Source organism: Arvicanthis niloticus, chromosome 21 (genome assembly GCF_011762505.2).
Source record: "Arvicanthis niloticus isolate mArvNil1 chromosome 21, mArvNil1.pat.X, whole genome shotgun sequence".
Taxonomy (NCBI): Eukaryota; Metazoa; Chordata; class Mammalia; order Rodentia; family Muridae; genus Arvicanthis; species Arvicanthis niloticus.
In genome coordinates this window covers 11,379,089-11,396,971 of record NC_047678.1, presented here as the reverse complement: position 1 = coordinate 11,396,971, position 17,883 = coordinate 11,379,089, and the positions used below count along the sequence as shown (strand labels likewise).

The window sequence follows — 17,883 nt, the reverse complement described above, 5'->3', positions numbered from 1 at the left end:
CACAATGATTTATCCGTGCATCCTTTTCCTTAATATTGTTTTTAATAATAGAAAGAATAAAAACAAGATTTATTCAATGTGGACACACTGGGAAGAGGAAAGAGATACTCACTGACTCTCCCTAGTGTATCTTCTAGGGTCCTAAAATAATAAGATTAAACTTTATCCAAAGGTTCAAGGACATGCACATTTTATTAGTTAGGGTTTTATTACTGTGAAGGAACACCATGACCAAGGCAACTCTTATAAAGACAGACATTTATTTGGGCTTGCCTTATAGCTCCAGAGGCTCAATCCATTATCATTATGGTGGGAAGCAGGGCAGCATCCAGGTAGACATGATGCTGGAGAAGCTGAGAGCTCTTCATCTTGATCTGAAGGCAGCCAGGAGGAGACTTGAAATGGAAACTTAAAGTTCTTTGGGAACTTGTGTTGGATGGAGTTTTGCCTGGGCAAATGCATGAAGGAAGGTTTTGCTGAAGCAGACACAGGTAAAAGGGTGTTCGGCTAAAGCAAGCACGTGAAAGGACACGGGATGAAGGATTCTTTGCTAATGACGCACATATATTGGTCTGCCTTACATTTCGTAGTTGAGCTCCAGTTGTCAAGACTCCATACAGAGAAACACACCAAAAACCTTCTGGTGGTATGCTGCAGTTTCTTGCTGCTTCCAAGGTATCAGGCTGATTCACAGACTGATGCCAGCTGAGAAAGACGGACTGTGCAGAGGGAAGACCTGTGGAGGACACATGATGTTTGGAGGGAGTATAATAGCACTCAACTGGACAGTGATGGGAATTTGGGCTTGCTTGTAGAGCTAGCTGCAACAGTTGTTGGTCTCGGGTCTTTGCTAATCTTCACTTTGCTGAGAGGCACAGCCATGAACTCCTCGAGTTCCTATTGGCCCTGGTCCCGCCTGCTCACTAGTGTCAATCCAGCTGAGGCCTGGCTGTTTCTGCTAGGTTGTGCCACTTTTATTGCGATCCTGACACTAATGAACTGAACTGCTGGTACATCCGTGAAGCATTTGCGAGTGTATAGAACTGCCACTACTAAACTGAACTGCTAATTTTTTGACAGTGCAGATGGGATTTGCTCCAAAGAACCATTTCTAAACAAGTTTACTTCCCCCATATTCTTTCTTTTTCACTCTCTGTGGTGAGTGATGGGCAAGAAGGGAGGTTAAAGCATTAAGTATCATTAAGTTAAGCATCATTAAAAGTCAGCTTTGAAAAAATTAAAGTTACAGAGACTGAATTTCCACACCAGGCACAGCTTAACCATAAGAGACCTCAAAGCAAACCCCACAGTGACACACTTCCTCCACCAAAACCACACCTACTCCAACAAGGTCACACCTACTCCAACAAAGCCAAACCTCCTAATAGTGCCACTCCCTATTGGCCAAGCATTCACACACATGCGTTTATAGAAGCCAAACTTATTCAAACCACCACACACATCTAAGCAGACTCAGTCAAGGTATGGTCACACCCAGCACTGACATTTTATCATCTGGGCTTCAGTTTCAGACTGTAAAATTGTCTGACAAGTTGTTACACCTGTATGAAATTTTTCTAAAAAAATTAGTTTCCCTCTGTCTGGTGCTTTCCCCCCCCCCCCCCCCTTTCAGCATGAGAATACTAGGGAAATATCTATTTTGGAGGGATCCATTTTTCCAGGAATCTAGTAGTCAAGTTGAAATTTTTGTTTCTATAGAATCATTTTTCATAACCTCTCAATTTTAGCTACTTTTAGAAAGGCTGGCCCAAGTAAACTCCACCTTGTTTGGCTTAACACAAAATCTTGTCATGAAGCCTAGGCAGGTCTCAAATATATGACCCTGCTACTTCAACTTCCCATTTGATAGGAACAGACAAGCACTGCCATGTCCAGCATAACTTTTTTATTCTTGACAACTCTCTTTATTGTCTCTGAATAATATTCTCTTATAGCATTGCTAGTTAACCACATGATAGCTTGTTTTTCATTGTGTCATGATGCCATAAAGATTCATCCTATTGCTCTGACTTAATCTCATGTTGAGGTTTATAAACTCTTTAGGGTCCATTTAAATTGAGCTGTGGAAGAAATGGCTCCTAGGTGAGGCATACCTGAAGTCCTGTCTGCTTGTACTGGATAATGTCCTAGCATCTCAAGATTGCTGCTCGAGTTCTTTTGTCAGAAGCTGTACCTCTGTAGAATGTTAAATGAGAGTTAGTCACAAGGGTTTACAAAACCCAACTATCAAGCAACAGACAACAGTTGTCTATAAAGCTTTATAAAAACATACCCAGCAAATGTAAAACTAATTTGAAAATTAAGTAATTGGGTGCAGATCTACAATTACCTAATACATACTGTATGCAAGAGGGCAGTAAAGAAACCACTGAGATGGTGCTCCATTAGGGAGAAAGCTTTTATTGTGGGTAAGAGAGAGAACATTGAGAAGCAACTGGAAGAGTCCAGAGCTGAGAGAAAAAGAAACAGACTGGACATGGCCAGAGGTAGAACAGTGAGAGAGAGACTAGCAAGGGATAGCAAGAAAGAGAATAATAGAGAATCCAGGGACGTGGGGCAGAAATCCTTGCTGTCCTAAAGAAAACATGGATCTGGAACAGCCTAGGAGCTAGAAAAGTCAAGGAGGAATGGAGGAGGTGACAAGGGCTGGGGGGAGGGAGGGTGACTGGTGTTGGAGCAAGTACAAGTACGTGTGAACAGGGACAAAGGGAACCTCAGCAAGGGTTTCATGGAGATCATGGGTTTGACTTGCAACAAAAGGTATATGTCAGCGAAGAGCCCTCTTTCTCTTCCTGGCAGGCAGAAACGCCATTTTACAGGTTCCTGGGGAATGTTTGCTGTGGGCTTTTAGCAATCTGTCTATAGTCCAGCTTCAGTGAGCCAAAACTACCATTTCTGGACATATGCACTGGCTGATACCTTCCAATATTAATCTTTAGAAGGCTTGAAGAGTTTAAGCAAGGCTCAGTAAACATAAAAGAGAGGCAACTATCAGCATCGTTGCATAAGTCTATGTAGAAACAAATGCTAAAGCAAAATGTAGACTCATTTGTTTGATATATTAAGCCTATAGTAATGACAACTAAAATTTTTAATTTCTCACAAATTTAGACATAATGTCTATGTATATTCAATATATGCAATAGGAAAATGGTTACTTTGTCAAACTAAACACATACATATTTAGCTTTCTGTGTTCTGTGAAACTATGAAACTGATTCCACATTGAAACACAGAATTCGGGGTAACTTAAATCTGCATTCCCAGCCTATGGTCACTATTAGGATAAAGCTGCTGAGGGTGGAGGAGGGGTGGTACCTTTGGCTGGCCCAGGCCAAGGTATGCCACTAAGAAAGTATGTCATGCAAAAGGTCTGGTGTAAGAGGTTTAGTGGAGAAGTAGGGAGAGCTAAAGGCCATCTTGGAGTGGAGACAGGAGAAACAGAGACAGACAGACAGAGAGACAGGATAAATAAGACAGGGAACAAGAGAGGGTGGGGAGGGAGGGAGGAAGGGAAGGAGGGAGGGAGGAAGGAAAGAGAGGGAGGAGGGAGGGAGGGAGGGAAGAGAAAGGGGGAGGGAGGGAGGGAGGGAGGGAAGAGAGAGGGGGAGGGAGGGAAGAGAGAGGGGAGGGGGAGGGAGAGAGAGAGAGAGAGAGAGAGAGAGAGAGAGAGAGAGAGAGAGAGAGAGAGAGAGAGAGAGAGAAACTTGATCCTTTGATCCGGGCTGGCTGGGGCCTTTTGAGCTCCATACCTGGCACACCTGACATAACTGGCAACCGAGGTTGATGAGGTAAGCCTAGGTCTCAGAGGACAGTCATGTGGAATTCGGTAAGCCTAGGTCCCAGTGGAATGCCTGATTGCTAACAGTCGCCCAAAATGGCTCCAGAATAAAACTACCTCTCATTCCATTTAAGATGAAAATTAAGTTTTTTGTTTTGTTTTGTTTTTGCATCAACAAATGTTATATGCTTTTAACTTCGTAAGTCTTTTATAATATGTAGTTTAAGTATGCAGATAGACATGTATCTAGTTGTACATACATAGAGCGTTAAATGTACTAAAATTAATTTGCGATGATTTGTTTACAAAGTAGTCATTTAAGAGACTTCAACACAGATAAATACTTAAGCGAACCATGACTATGTTAAGACAACTTCCTGAGATGCCAAAAGACTGAAAAGCAGACAGCAGAAAACTAAAACATTTTTTTTAAACAAAACATAAGGAACCGGCGGTGGTGCAGTGGCTAAGGCTAAGGTGTCTCTCCTGCAGAGTGTGCAGGGCCCTTTCCGGGTCTGGGTTACCTCATTCAATAGAATATTTTTCCAGTTGTGTCCATGTACTTGCAAAGTTCACGATGGATTCCACAGTGCTTGTGTGTGACCTCACCCACTATCAGTGGAAGATCACATAGGATGTGTCCATTTCCTAACTATTGTGACAATAATGGCAATGACTGAACAAGATGCTCAGAAGAAGTATGTCAAGTCCTTTGAGCATTTGCAAAGGAGTGGGATAGCTGAGCCATACAGGAGATTTACTTTTAGCTTTTTGAGAATTCTCCACACTGATTTCCAGAGAGTGACAGCACCAGTTTGCAGTCCCACCAACAATGAATTAGAGGGTCACCTTTTCTCAAATCCTTTGCAAGGATTTGTTGTCAGTTGTCTTGATCTTAGCAATTCTGAGTGAGATGAAATCTCAACATAGTTTTCAATTTCATTTTTCTGGTGGCTAAGAGTGTTAGACATGTTTAAAGATATTTCTTAGTGATTTTTTTCTGTTGAGAACTCTCTATTCAGACCTATATCTGTCACACTACAAAAACGAACTCCAAATGGATCAATGATCTCAACATAAAGCCTGAGCTGCTGAAAACGCATTGATTTACTCTCGAGTACCATTTTTTGAAATCAGCAGTGGCGAAAACAAATTTTACGACTGTAACTCCATTTTTCTCCACTCTGTACGCCTTTATCATATCTGTTGCTCCAAGGTGAGAAACAAGAACAGTGCAAACAAAATCTCATTAGAGTTTTAAACTCTCACCCATTCGAAACATCAATTCTTCAACTAAAACTCCCTCCAAGTACCAAGAATCAGAAAATATTGGCACTGAAATGCATTACAGTGAAATCTCAGAACATCAAGGAGAAAGGAAAGAAAAAAAAATCACTTGTCAGGGAAGAAACATCATAGTTTGTTCTTCTCATTTAATTTTATTTTTGAGATTCTGATACAGTGACAACATTTCTTCCTTGCCTTTACTCTGTCCCAACCCTCCTATCTCCTCTTCCCCACTCTACTTCAAAGTCATGGCCTCTTTTTTTTTTTCTTATTGTCACTATATATGCACAAGTGCAATGGATATACATACATGTTCCTAGATGTAACCTCGTCACTCCATGTAATGTTACTTGTAGGCATACTTTAAGAAGGGGACTATTTGGCAACGGACAATCTATTGTCATGTTCTTCCCTCTAGAGGATCACCTCTTCTGCTGCAACTTGCTTATATTTCTTGGTGTAACGTCAAAGCCGCATGGCTCTTCCAGTCGGCTTTGGCATGTCCATTGGTGCCATCCTTCTTCAGCTCATGTTTCAGAAGTCATGTTACGGGATATGAATGTAGCTCCTAATGCCACTTCTTAATCTACATTAAATAATAGAAAGCATTGGTGTCATATTTTTAAATGTGATGATGGAAGATTAACTCCGAAGCTAAAGTGCTATATTCCTATGTACCAGTATATTTTCCCCCACAACTTGGGAGGAGCTAAGGTGGAAAGAGTAAGGAGAGGAGAAGGAGGAGGAGGAGAGAGGGGCAGAGATGTCGGAGGATGGAGAACCACTCAGGTCCAGTAGGAATGAGATTCTAATGCTCAAAGGTTAATCAAAGGCTTTATATGTTTGGTAATTCTCAGTTAACAAGATGCTCATGTAATTAGAGGTGTTAACCAATTAACTAACTGTCTCAGACCGCTCTATCAATGTTGCAACCCGCATTGCCAAAAGCCTTGGGGGCTAAAATGTAAGAGCTTGCACTGCCCCAAGCTGCTCCAGTTCACAGTCAGGGTTCAGCAAGAGAGAGAGTGAGGAAGGACTCTAGGAATGGAGACCAGACAGAGTGTGATTCAATCCCGTTTATTCTTCAGTCTCTCTTCCTAGTCCAACTCCCAAGTCTTGAGTTCCTAGTCCCTAGTTCCTAGTCCCTAGTGCCTCCAAGTTCCAAGCTTCTTTCTCCAATTGCTAAGTGCCTAATGTCTAATTCCAAGTTCTTCCTCCAAGTGCCAAGTGCCTAATACCTAATCTTCTTCCGAGTTCTCTAGTCCAAGTGTCTTATTCCTCAATGCCTAATGCCTAATTCCTATTCCAAGTTGTACTGAACTCTTCTGTCTGCCTCTCACATTTTATATGTCTCACTTCTAAGTCTCACCCTTAAGTCACGCCATTAAGTAATGCCCTTAGGTCTTGTCTCTAAATCTGATCTCTAAGTCACGCCCTTAAGTCACACACCTTTAAGTCTCACACAGCCAAGGGAAAATCCTGGGTATCTAAAATAAGATGTTATCAGAGTGTGTTCAGCTGTTGTAGGCTACTGTAATCAAGTCTCTTCTCAGGGTATAAGGCTCAAGATGGCTGCAAGGGTGATAGCTGCCTTCTGTCGGCTTCCCACAACTAAGTTAAATATAAATTGTTACCCAGGACTGCGCCCTGTACATGTGTGGTTCTCCATCCTCCTACATCTCTGCCCCTCTCTCCTCCTTCTCCTTCTCCTTAAAGTCAGCATTTAAAATCTACAAGATGAACATGTGCATGCTCAGATGCTTCACAAGCCTGAGAATTTCAGGAAATAAAAAAAAATCTAAAGAAGACAAACTAAAAATAAACTAAACCTTAGAGGATAAAGAAGGAAACTATATAAAGAAGGCTATTCAAGGAAATCAATACCTGTATAAAAACTTATCATTGTAGAAAATGTGAGTATCTACAACTTTCAATGTTCTAATCACTTAAAATAATTTGATTCATTCAAATATTTGACAAATATAGGCATAAGCCACAAAGTAAGAGTTAACTCATTGTGTATACCATCCTAAGATCGACAAATGATTATTCATATTTTAGATGTGGAAATCAAAATGCAGAAAGTTCAAAAACTCAATCGAACCCATACAGCCAACAATAGTGAAGAATTTAAAAAAATAAGACATTTTATTTATGTGGCCTTTGTCTTTAACCAGACTGAACTATATTCCTGCTCAGTAGCTGTGAATCATAGAAATAAGCATTAAGAATTAGAAATAAGTTTTAGTGATGACATAATAACTAGTAATACAACAAGATATTTTCAGGAAAAGCTCAAGAAACTTAAAGCATGGTAACTGTGTGGGCAAGGGAGATGGCTAAGCCAATAAAGAAAGTAGAAAAATGTATCTTATCATGGGGAGAAGTATTCAGTTATAAAGGCATATACAGATATGTGCTAAGTTTGACCACATCTTTTAAAATATCATTTTTATATTTTATTTAAATTTTTGCTTTAAAAGAAAACTACTAAAAACATAATATTTGTATTTCTCTTGCTTGCTCACTCTTCCCTTCTTCCCCCACACCCCCAACCTACTTACTTCTTTCTCTTCTTCCCTCTCACCCTCTGTGGGGTATGTGTGTGCGTGTATCATTCATTCTTTCTCTTGCTGTCTTCTTTGCTATTGTTCTTGACAACCCACTAGTTTATTAATGTTCCCCTTTAACTGATTCTTCACTACATGTGTTTGAGACAGGCAGACCTCCCTTTATGCCAATAAAGAAAAATGAGATATTTACAATATAACAGAGGATATTTTTCTCTCTTCAGAAGGACTTTAATTGGGTTAAATCTGGGGTGCTAGGTGCTCATGGTCACACAAAACGTATGCTGTCAGTAGCCTCCAGGTTCTTAGCTCATAAATGAAGGGTGAAATTCAAGGACAATGAAGGGCATGCATTTTAAAAAGAAATTCAGTTGGCTTTGGTGACATGGCAGGAGAGGAGAATACTGAGGAATTTATTTATTATGAGTTTATAATTGAGACTTTAAGAAATAGAATGAGAGCAGACCCCTTCCACAGCAGTAGTGAGTCTCAGAAAATGGCCCCATCTTCTGGGACCAGGGGTTTAGTATAAAACTTGAAGCAGAAACTCTCATGTGGCCTTGGGAGGAGAATGTGGTGATCACCCAGTAATCCATGAGACACCCAGGTGCTTTCTCTCAGTTCTGGTCATGTCCTTATATAGAGATTCCAGGCAGGGATACTCATACAGGGGAAGAGAAACTAGACTTCCCTTGTAACATTCCTGCCTCAGGCCATAGTAGAGCTAAAGACATTTTGGCTGAACTATTTCTCAAATCTCTGGCCTTTGGCAAAGACAAAAATCACTGACAGGGCCAGGAGCATCTCTGACTTTTCTCAAGGATAAAGTGTCTTCTTGTTGGTTTGCTACCTTGAAAGGGTCTGTCCCCTGTTGTCACCAATACCATAGAAGCTATAATAGCCACATCCCTTCCTTCCTGGGCCTCCAGCAGCTAGTACAGAGGAACAAGACTTAGGCCTGCAAAATATATGACCCCATCCAAGTCTTTTTGAAGATATAGCTATCTGCACAATGGAGTGATGTCAGCTTCCCAAGACAGCAGTGACAGTCACATAAGTAGAAGCAATGAGAATTGAGTTTATTGACTGTGAAGGTGTAAGCTGTAGCAACAAAATGATGGAGTTATAACTGTCCCATCGGGAATAAATGTAACTGAAAGATGCTGGTGCTCCTCTCACCAGCTCTCAGACCATGGAAACAACAGACCCCAAGACATTGGAATTTCCCTAGGAATCCTATATCAAAATGGGTAAAGAACAGGACTCTGGTGCCATCCAGAGGGAAACTTTGTCTAAAGAACGGTGTTTCACACAAATTTGAGGGGGGAGGGGAAGGTTAGTTTTTTGACACAGGGTTTCCTCTTTGTAATAGACCTGGCTGTTCTGAACTTGTTTTGTAGACCAGCCTGGCCTTGAACTCACAGAGATATACCAGCCTCTGCCTCCCAAGTCCTGGAATTAAAGGCACGCACCACCACACCTGGAGCATCAGACAATTTTAATAACTTGCCAAAGTACCATTCAAAAGAGACTGAAGCTGAGAAAATAATGATTGAGAGAGTACAGCTGGACTAAAACTCCCTAGGTACACATATCTATTTATCCTCAATAGCTTCAGGACCTCCGAAACAGACTTGGAGATCACTGGATTTCTTTACTCCTCTTAATAAATGTGGTCACATTGAATATATTGCTTCTGTCTGCTCTTGCAATTTTGTTTGTGTAACTGACCTATTGAGGACGAATGGGCAAGTCTGGTTGATTAGGATGAACAATGTCTGACACTTCAGCTAACAGTAGTGCCCGAGCAGGAATGACGCTGAACTGTAGGACAGCTGATAGTCTTAGCTTAGACTCCAGTTTCCAAATCTAGAATTTTAGAACCCCAGGCTTCTTTTGTCTTGCTTCCTTCCATATCTTAGTGTGTGACGCTCATAAAAGCATCTCAACTTGATTTTTTCGTTAATGCAACTTCTGCTCCTATTAGAGTTTGTTTATGCTTCTTATAAGTAAGATCTCTAGTACAGCTTCCAAAACTGTAGAGGAAAAATAGAAAGAACAACACTTAAAGGATCTAAAATAAATTGAAATAACTAACATTAAATGAACTAAGTAATTCAGAGAGCAATATCTAGAAATGGAAATATGTTTAAATACATCTGTAAGCACAATAATGTCACCAGGTTAAGTGTAGTTATTAGAAGTTTATGGCTAAAAATATTAAAGTTTCACATAATGTTTTTAAAAGTTTGACTTTAGGCTATTTGTATTTATAGTATTCAGCAAGACACAAAATAATAGGTAGGCTTTGGAGATAAAGAAATAGAGAAATGAGGCTGTAGAAATGTTTAGAAGCTAAGAGCACTGGCTGCTCTTCCAAGGGACCCAGGTTCAATTCCCAGCACAGCATGGTATCTCACAACTCTCTGAAACTCCAGTTCCAGGGGATCTGACACCTTCACATAGACATACATGCAAGCAAAACATCAATGTACATAATTTTTTAAAAAGGAAAAAGAAATGGAAAAAAATATGCTTCCAAAAATTATAAACAAAGTCCTGCAGTTTTACATTCCTTTAAAAAGCAGTTATTAAACATCCATTCCATTCCTCTTGCTAGTGCCCACACTTTTGTGACAAATAAGATCATCATCCATTTAGTCACAGTCAATAAGGAAGATCCTCCTTGTTACAAGACTGGGAATTTTAATTTCATGAAGTTCCTAACACTTCAGTTAGTATAACAGATTAATCTCTCTGTACAGAAAATATACCATATTGAGAAAGAAAACTCCCAAAGCTTGGGATGTAGCTGAGTAATACAGTGTACTTAATAGTCACAATGCCTTGGGTTCAGTCTCAGCTTCAGGAAAAGACTCCTACAAACCTGAGGTTCAGCCCACCATAATCTTGCCATCCTAGCCTTCCCATTTACAACACTGCAAAGAGATCTGGCAACACATTAAAGAGCATAGGAAGACCAGAAACTCTGACAAAAGAAGGACCTGGATTTGAATCCTAAGCCCCTTGCTTAGGTATTTGATGCAGAGAAAGTCTCCCAATTTGCTGAGTGAAAATTTCCTCTGTACAAAACAGAGATAGGCGCCTCAATTTGTGTACTTTCTATAAAGTTATAATGAGATAATGAATCAAAACCTTTATTCTCAAATTAATTGGAATCACCTGGGGAGCTTTATAAAGTACTGGTGACTGAGTCCATCCCCTTGAGATCTGGTTGTAATTAGTCTGAAATAAAACCTATTCACTGGAGTTTAATGTTAGTCACGTGATTATAATGTGCTGCTAAGGTTGAGAAACACTGATCATACCATTTAATCTAGCCCATTACATAGTCTAAAGAAGAGTATGACACATTTGTAATTAGCTCAATGATCACAAAAATGGTGATAATTCAGCCAGCAAAAGTGACCTAATGTGATTTTTCTTCTATAGATTGCAACATATAAATTACCTGAAAATTACTTAAAACTTGGTTTGAAATGAAAATGCCCTCTGTAGGCTTGGTCCCCAGTTGGTAAAACTGTTTGGAAAGAATTAAGTATGTACTTCTTGAAGGAGGTGTACCCATCGGGACATTTTTGAGGACATAGTTCCCAGTTAGCTCTCTTTACCTCATGTTTGTTAGATGGAGTTAGCTCTCAGGTACTACTCCTGTGCCTACCTGCTGCCATGCTCCCTGCCATGATGGTCATGGACTCTAACCCTCTGGAACTGTGAGTACCAAATTAAAAACCTTGGTTTATACGTTATCTTAGTCATGATGCTCAGAATGCCTTAGTACATCACTAGAAAAGTAATTAAGAGTGTAGGTTTTAAAGCTGAATCCTATATACAGCCTATGAGATAAATAACAAATCTTCCTTAAGAGTAAAAATTACTCAGAATTTAATTATTTTATAAAAGTTTGCAGATTGTGGGGAACTAAGCCAGAATACAAACTTTCAACTGTGAACTTTCTGTTCACTACATTTCTGTTTTAGCCCAGTTGTCCAAGTAGGTGAAGGTGATAAAATTTCTAAACTCCAGAATCATGAGATAGTTAGAGAAAAGGGTAAAATTACTTTAACCACCAATGATCTCATTAACTTGTGAAGAGTTTGAAGCCAAAGTCTGTATTTTATTCATCAAAATACCCTTAATGACTTGCACTATGACTAACATTTATTAGGTGCTCAATAGATGTTAAATGAATATATTGAGAGCTCTAAAGTAAATCAGGTTTAATAACTTAACAAAAGTTTACAAAGGAGACAACAGCAATATCTAAGAAAACACACTAAACTTCATTTTAATTAAAATTAATAATCCTAAAGATACAGTACAAATACTTCAAGTATCAAAGTTGAGCAGAAAAAAGAAGTTGTGTGTATTTTCTCTCTGTCTCTCTTCCCATTAAAGTATGCATATAAATGAAACCTAAGCTCTATCAAATAATATTACTTAGTGTAAGGATATTATTCAATAATAGTCTTCAAGTTATTTCATAAATTGTGCATTTGATTAATATAGCATGTTCATAAAGTTTCCTTTCCATTTTAGTTAAGAGAAAATAAAACTGGAAAGCTTTAACTCAAATGCTGTAAAATTACCTAAGATTTTGCTTGCACATAGAAAACATTAAAATATTAATATCTACAAATATGAACACAGAACTGTTGGCTGGCTAAGATTAGACAAAAGTCCTAAAGAAAATAAACTTGCTGTTCGAAAGAAATATAATTGTACATATAATATATAAATTTATGATAGAGGCTTAGGTGCTTTAGCACACTCCAAAAAGCTCCAATCAGATTAAATGTGCAGTATTAAAACTGTAAATATTAAAATATATCACATGTATGCCACTAATTATATGTCATTAGCTAACATTAGCATTTATGTAGCAATTATTCCCTGATACTTTGAGATAGGAGAATGAGCACATCATTTCCTTGTGAAAAGTTATATGAGACTAAGATAACTTTGAAACCCTGTTATAGACTATGATAATACTGCTTTCTGAGGTGCAGGGACAGGAACCATCATACACTGAGACAGACACTTGAATGTAGGCATTAAGTAGTATAAATAATTAATTTAAGTTCACTTCACTCTAAAAGTTCACATTACTTCAAAATTAATTTTTGGCCCTCAGAGTAGTCAAAAAACTTGATTAAAAATTAAGCTTACCCCAATGGAAACAAATAATTTAAATGGGAAGAGAAAATCTATCGGGAATTCTAGGATCTAAAGTAACTCTGTAATATTGACTCTAGGGAGGCTGAGACAGATTGAGACTAGTCTTCAAAAACACAATAAAGAACAAAAATAAAAGGTAAGGAAGAGAGATAGAGGGAGGGAGAAGGGATTGAGAAAGCAAGGGCTCTAAATGAACTATAGAGAGATACAGAAAGATCAGATCAAATAGAAATAGAGCCCATTTTGGAAGAAAAAAATAGCCTCAAAGAATTGAAACAGAACAAAATAAAGTATTGTGAATTATCAACTTAATTTACTATTATTCTTATTGCTAATGAAGAACCTGCATCACAACAGATAGAGAATTATGATAAGAGCTCAAGAAATAACCTTAGTGCTTTAACACAAGGGAGATATTTATATTTAGTTACTGCCACAGGTCCATCCCAGTTTAGTGTCCCCATCCAGAGATGCAACTTAACCATTGAAAATATCTCCCTCTGAAATGTCCTCATGGAAGACAGGCAGGAAAATGATATGCCAACATGAACTGCAGTAGTATGAAGCTGTTTCCTCCTAAACTCATGTTGAAATCTAATCCTCAGTATAACACTGCCTTAGTTACTATCCTATTGCTGTAAAGAAACACATGACCAAGGCAACTTATAAAAGAAAGCATTTAATTAAGGGCTTGCTTACAGTTTCAGAGGGTGAGTCCATAAGCATCATAGCAGGGATCATGGAAGCAGGCAGACATAGTGCTGGAGAAGGAGCTAAGAACATAAATCTAATCCATAATTATGAGACAGATGGAAAGAGATAACTGGGAATGACATGGGCTTTTGAAATCTTAAAGCCCACCCTCTAGTGACATACCCCCTCCAACAATGCTACACCTTGATCCTTCCCAAACAGTTTTACAAACTAGAATTGAAGCATCCATACATATGAACCTATGGGGGCCATTCTCATTCAAACTACCATAAACACCACTGTGAATCAGAAGCTTTGGGGATGGAAGTGAACTCCTTTCTCATAAAGAGATTGTCTCTAAAGCTTGAGTAGATGAATCCATTATCCTCCTTTGCTCTTCCACTTTCTCTCCTGCAAAGATGAGTCTCACATCTCCTGTGAGATAAGCATGTAGCAAGGTGTATCCAAATCTGCCCATTGCTTGATCTTGGATTGATCAAATATCACAACTGTGAGTTCCAAATGCTGTGACATTTTACTATAACAGCCTGCATAATGTTAGGTTCTTAATAGCTGCAATCTAAAAAGAATAGGTAGCCTATCTACATTTCATTGGTCAAATCAAGCCACACAGTCCTGCCATTTGTCCAGAAAACCATCTGGAGAGAAATGAAACTGTATAAACTGTAGAGTTAGATTTTAAACTTTAGATTCAAAAGAGTCATTCTTGTTTCTCAATCTATCGGGCTACAGAAACAATGGACCCCAAAAGAAATGGGAATTTCCCCAGGAATCTGATGCTGGGAGAAGGAAAAGTCACCAGCCAGAGGGGGAACTCATCTCCTGGAAAGAGAGTTGTAACCAGTCAGACTTCCTTATAAGAGGAGACTAAAGGCCAGGTAAGGATGAGTCAGTGAAGGATGGGGCCACACCTTGACTGGACTGTTTAGACATGCATATCCTTGGATCTCCATTTTAACTTTGATCTCACTTCAGAATCCCAGACAGACTTGAGGAGTCTTGGGTCTCCTCATCCTTCTTCCCTATTTAGCCACACTGAATAACTCTTTTTTTTTCTGCTTTCTATTTTTAACTGGACTCTTTTTAGAGGTTTATAGAGGGTAATCTAGAACAAATTTGGGACACAGGTTGTGACTACCGTCCCCTAAGACTGATAACTAAATGGCCACCAATAAGTGATAAAGACACGTTTGGAGGAGTCTGCCACTTGTAGTGAACTGATCCCAGATATGGAGTAAAGACTGAAGTTGCCAGCAGCTGCTGGGTTCATTGAAATCCAGGGACATTTTCCTCTTTCACTTCAGCAGCATCAGCTTCGCATTACCTCTGCTTGATGAAGCAGAAAAACAAGCCTGGGCTTTGATTTGGATTGCAGCATTGTTGTAGAATAGAGAAACAGCAACCATAACAGTAGAGAGATCTCAAAGACATTGAGAGCCTGGCCATAATTCAACAACAGGGACTGTGTGTAAAAGATAGGTGTTAGCTCAGGACCCCAAGCACCAAGTTCTCTGAACAAAGGAGATTTATTTGTCCCAGAGAGACACAGGGCAGGAGATAAAACACAAAGACAAGAGATAAAGGACAAGGGAGAGATGGAAGATAACAAGGGAGAGGGGAAATAGTATTTGTCCTAGTGGGACAAAAGACTACTGCCCCTGGATAGAGAGGAGACAGACGAGGCCCATAGGCAAATGGTGGTTTATAAAGGTAAAGGGGAGAATCCCATGTTAGAATGAGAAGTTTAATTTTAATTGGGCATGATAATTTCGGTGAACCAAATGTGGGCTTTTGATTACTGGACTTCAACACTTTAATAGCTGGACCTTGATAGCCTCACAAGGAGAAAATGGCCAAATAAGGGAATAGACCTTGGTGGCCAGCTTTAAGAATATAATCTAATGGTATTAGATTTTAGCACCTGAGGCCTATGGAAAAGTTTCCCACCTCTTGCTGTACCTACTCCTCCAATGTACTCACAAGCAAGTTTTAAATTTGCCTTGATTTGTGACTCTCTTTCCTCTGTAAAATAATAAAACTTCATGAAACTGCTTCCACACTGAAAGGAACATGGAATTTTGGGGAAACCTAAGTCTGTGTTCTTGAGCCAAAGTACATGGCTTGAATCTGAAAATGAACCCCCAAACAGAGTTATTAAATTAACAGTCTGGCAAGCCAAGGACAGGGGAAGATTCTGCACAGAGCCTTACCAACCTAAGACAGAAGTGCATTGCTTTTGATAATGCATATTTCATGATGGGTAAGGAAGGCATTCTTGGCAGAATGACCTAAGACAGGCTCAGTTGTGTTTATAAAATAAAAAACTGGGAGAGGTGGAGAGCTTTTTGGGCTGCTTGGCAAGAATCTGACATTGTCCAAGGACAAGGAAATGGGCTGCTTGACAGGAATATGACATTGGCCAAGGACAAGAAGGTGGGCTTCAGGCAGGAATCTGACATTGGGCTAGAACAAAGAAGTAATTTCAGGCAGGAATCTTTTTTTATTATTAGATATTTTATTTATTTACATTTCAGATGCTGTCCCCTTTCCCCATTTCCTGTCTCTAGAAAACCCCTATCCCACCCTCCTCCTCCTTTTTTCCTTTTATACCATTTTAAATTACATGCAAATATTAAGGTCAGTTGTAGGTTGAGAAACTAACAATACAATAGATGCAAATAGTCCAGGAACAAGCAAGACAATAAACACAAATAGTCAAAGACCAAGCAAGGCAATAAACAAAATTCTATGATCACTTCCACGATCACTGTTTCTAAGGGCTTATCAGGATGACCAAAATATCTGAGCCGGGCGGTGGTGGTGCACGCCTTTAATCCCAGCACCTGGGAGGCAGAGGCAGGAGGATTTCTGAGTTCGAGGCCAGCCTGGTCTACAGAGTGAGTTCCAGGACAGCCAAGGCTACACAGAGAAACCCTGTCTCGAAAAACCAAAATATCTGAGCCTACTTCCCTCTCCTAGCCCAAAGTCACAGGCTACCCCTCTATTTTATTACATTCATGTTTTTCTGCTCATTTTATAAGCAAGTAATCTAATGAAAATGATGTTTTAAATGGGTGATAATTTACATTTATAAAATTGTTGCTGTATTTTTTAAATCGACAAGAAGTTACCCATTTTGTAAAGCAAAAAAAAAAAAAAAAATACTATAAAGAAACGCATAAAAGTGAAAAAAAATCTAACAATCATGAATTTGGATTCTGAAGGTTAAGTTTTAGCACAGTTTTTGAAAATCAAGCCTGGAAGAGGTTTAGAAGAAATGAAAAACTTCTCAGGACAGAAATAAGTATATGTGTGATCCAGGGCTCTGGAAAACTGGGCACCAAGAAAGATGTTAAGCCAATTAATTATGGCTAAAAAATAGACATATTAGAATAAGTTAAAAATCCAACGAGCTACATACATAAAGATACTACCAGACTTCTAGGATTCAGAAAAGTTTAACTTCAGAATAACACTTTTAATGTCCTCAAATTTTACCTTTTATAGTTTAAGTTGATGTGAATGTTTTCTTTCAAAAGTGTGTTGTGTATAATTATGTTGCATTAAGCTTTCTATATAAAAATACCCACTAAATCCAACACTATCCTATATCTTACACAGCCAGATCTCCAGTTTGGCTGTGTGAATTTAGTATATAAGTAAACCTATTTTCTTAGAAGTGAGACCAATACAAAAGAGGAAAATTCTATTAAGGAAAGCCCACTTGAAATCTTAGCTGAATGATCTAAAAATAAAGATTACATCCACTTTCCGTGAAATGAAAACCATAAGACTTGATAAATTCATTCTTTATAGAAGACAACTTACTGTATCTAAAAGTGGGCTTTTAGATTTGTTCATATAATACACAAAAACAATTCTGAGCAGGCTGGGCAAGTCAGCCAAGGCGAGACAAGATCCCACTGTGCAAACCTGAATCCCATGCAGACAACTCCAGGATGATTTATTTCCCCTTGGCATTACAGAGAATGAAAGCAACTAATTGTCCATAATCATCACTGTGCATTCCACATCAAAAACATCCATTAGATTCAGCACCACATGATTCTTACTCTCTAACTTCTGCTGGGTATTCTGTGTGTGGAAGCAATGTGTCTGTCCCACTTTGTGCCAAGCAAAGTGCCTGCACACATTATAAAATAGGCCTCCAGCACAGTCCCTCCAAAGCAATTTTGTTTCCCTCTATTCTGTAGATGAATACGCTAAAGGGAAGAAGTATTGAACACTGCATCCAAAGTTGTTCAACTAATAACTGAAATAGGATTTGGTCCCCTGTACATCTGAATTCTG

General features: G+C 39.0%; 1 long non-coding RNA gene across 2 annotated transcripts in view; it reads right to left on the bottom strand.

The window, feature by feature from the left end:
* Nucleotides 1-241: 241 nt before the first annotated feature.
* The window catches only part of LOC143435359 (uncharacterized), a 43,872-nt gene continuing 26,230 nt past the window's right edge, over nucleotides 242-17,883 (bottom strand). The window contains exons 2-4 of one of the 2 annotated variants that reach the window (XR_013105596.1): nucleotides 2,115-2,196; nucleotides 582-736; nucleotides 242-448 (exon numbers count right to left, since the gene is read on the bottom strand). This is a non-coding gene — a long non-coding RNA (uncharacterized LOC143435359). Of the gene's footprint in view, nucleotides 737-2,114; nucleotides 2,197-17,883 lie in introns of both variants that reach the window. The other variant, XR_013105595.1, reaches the window with a different exon arrangement.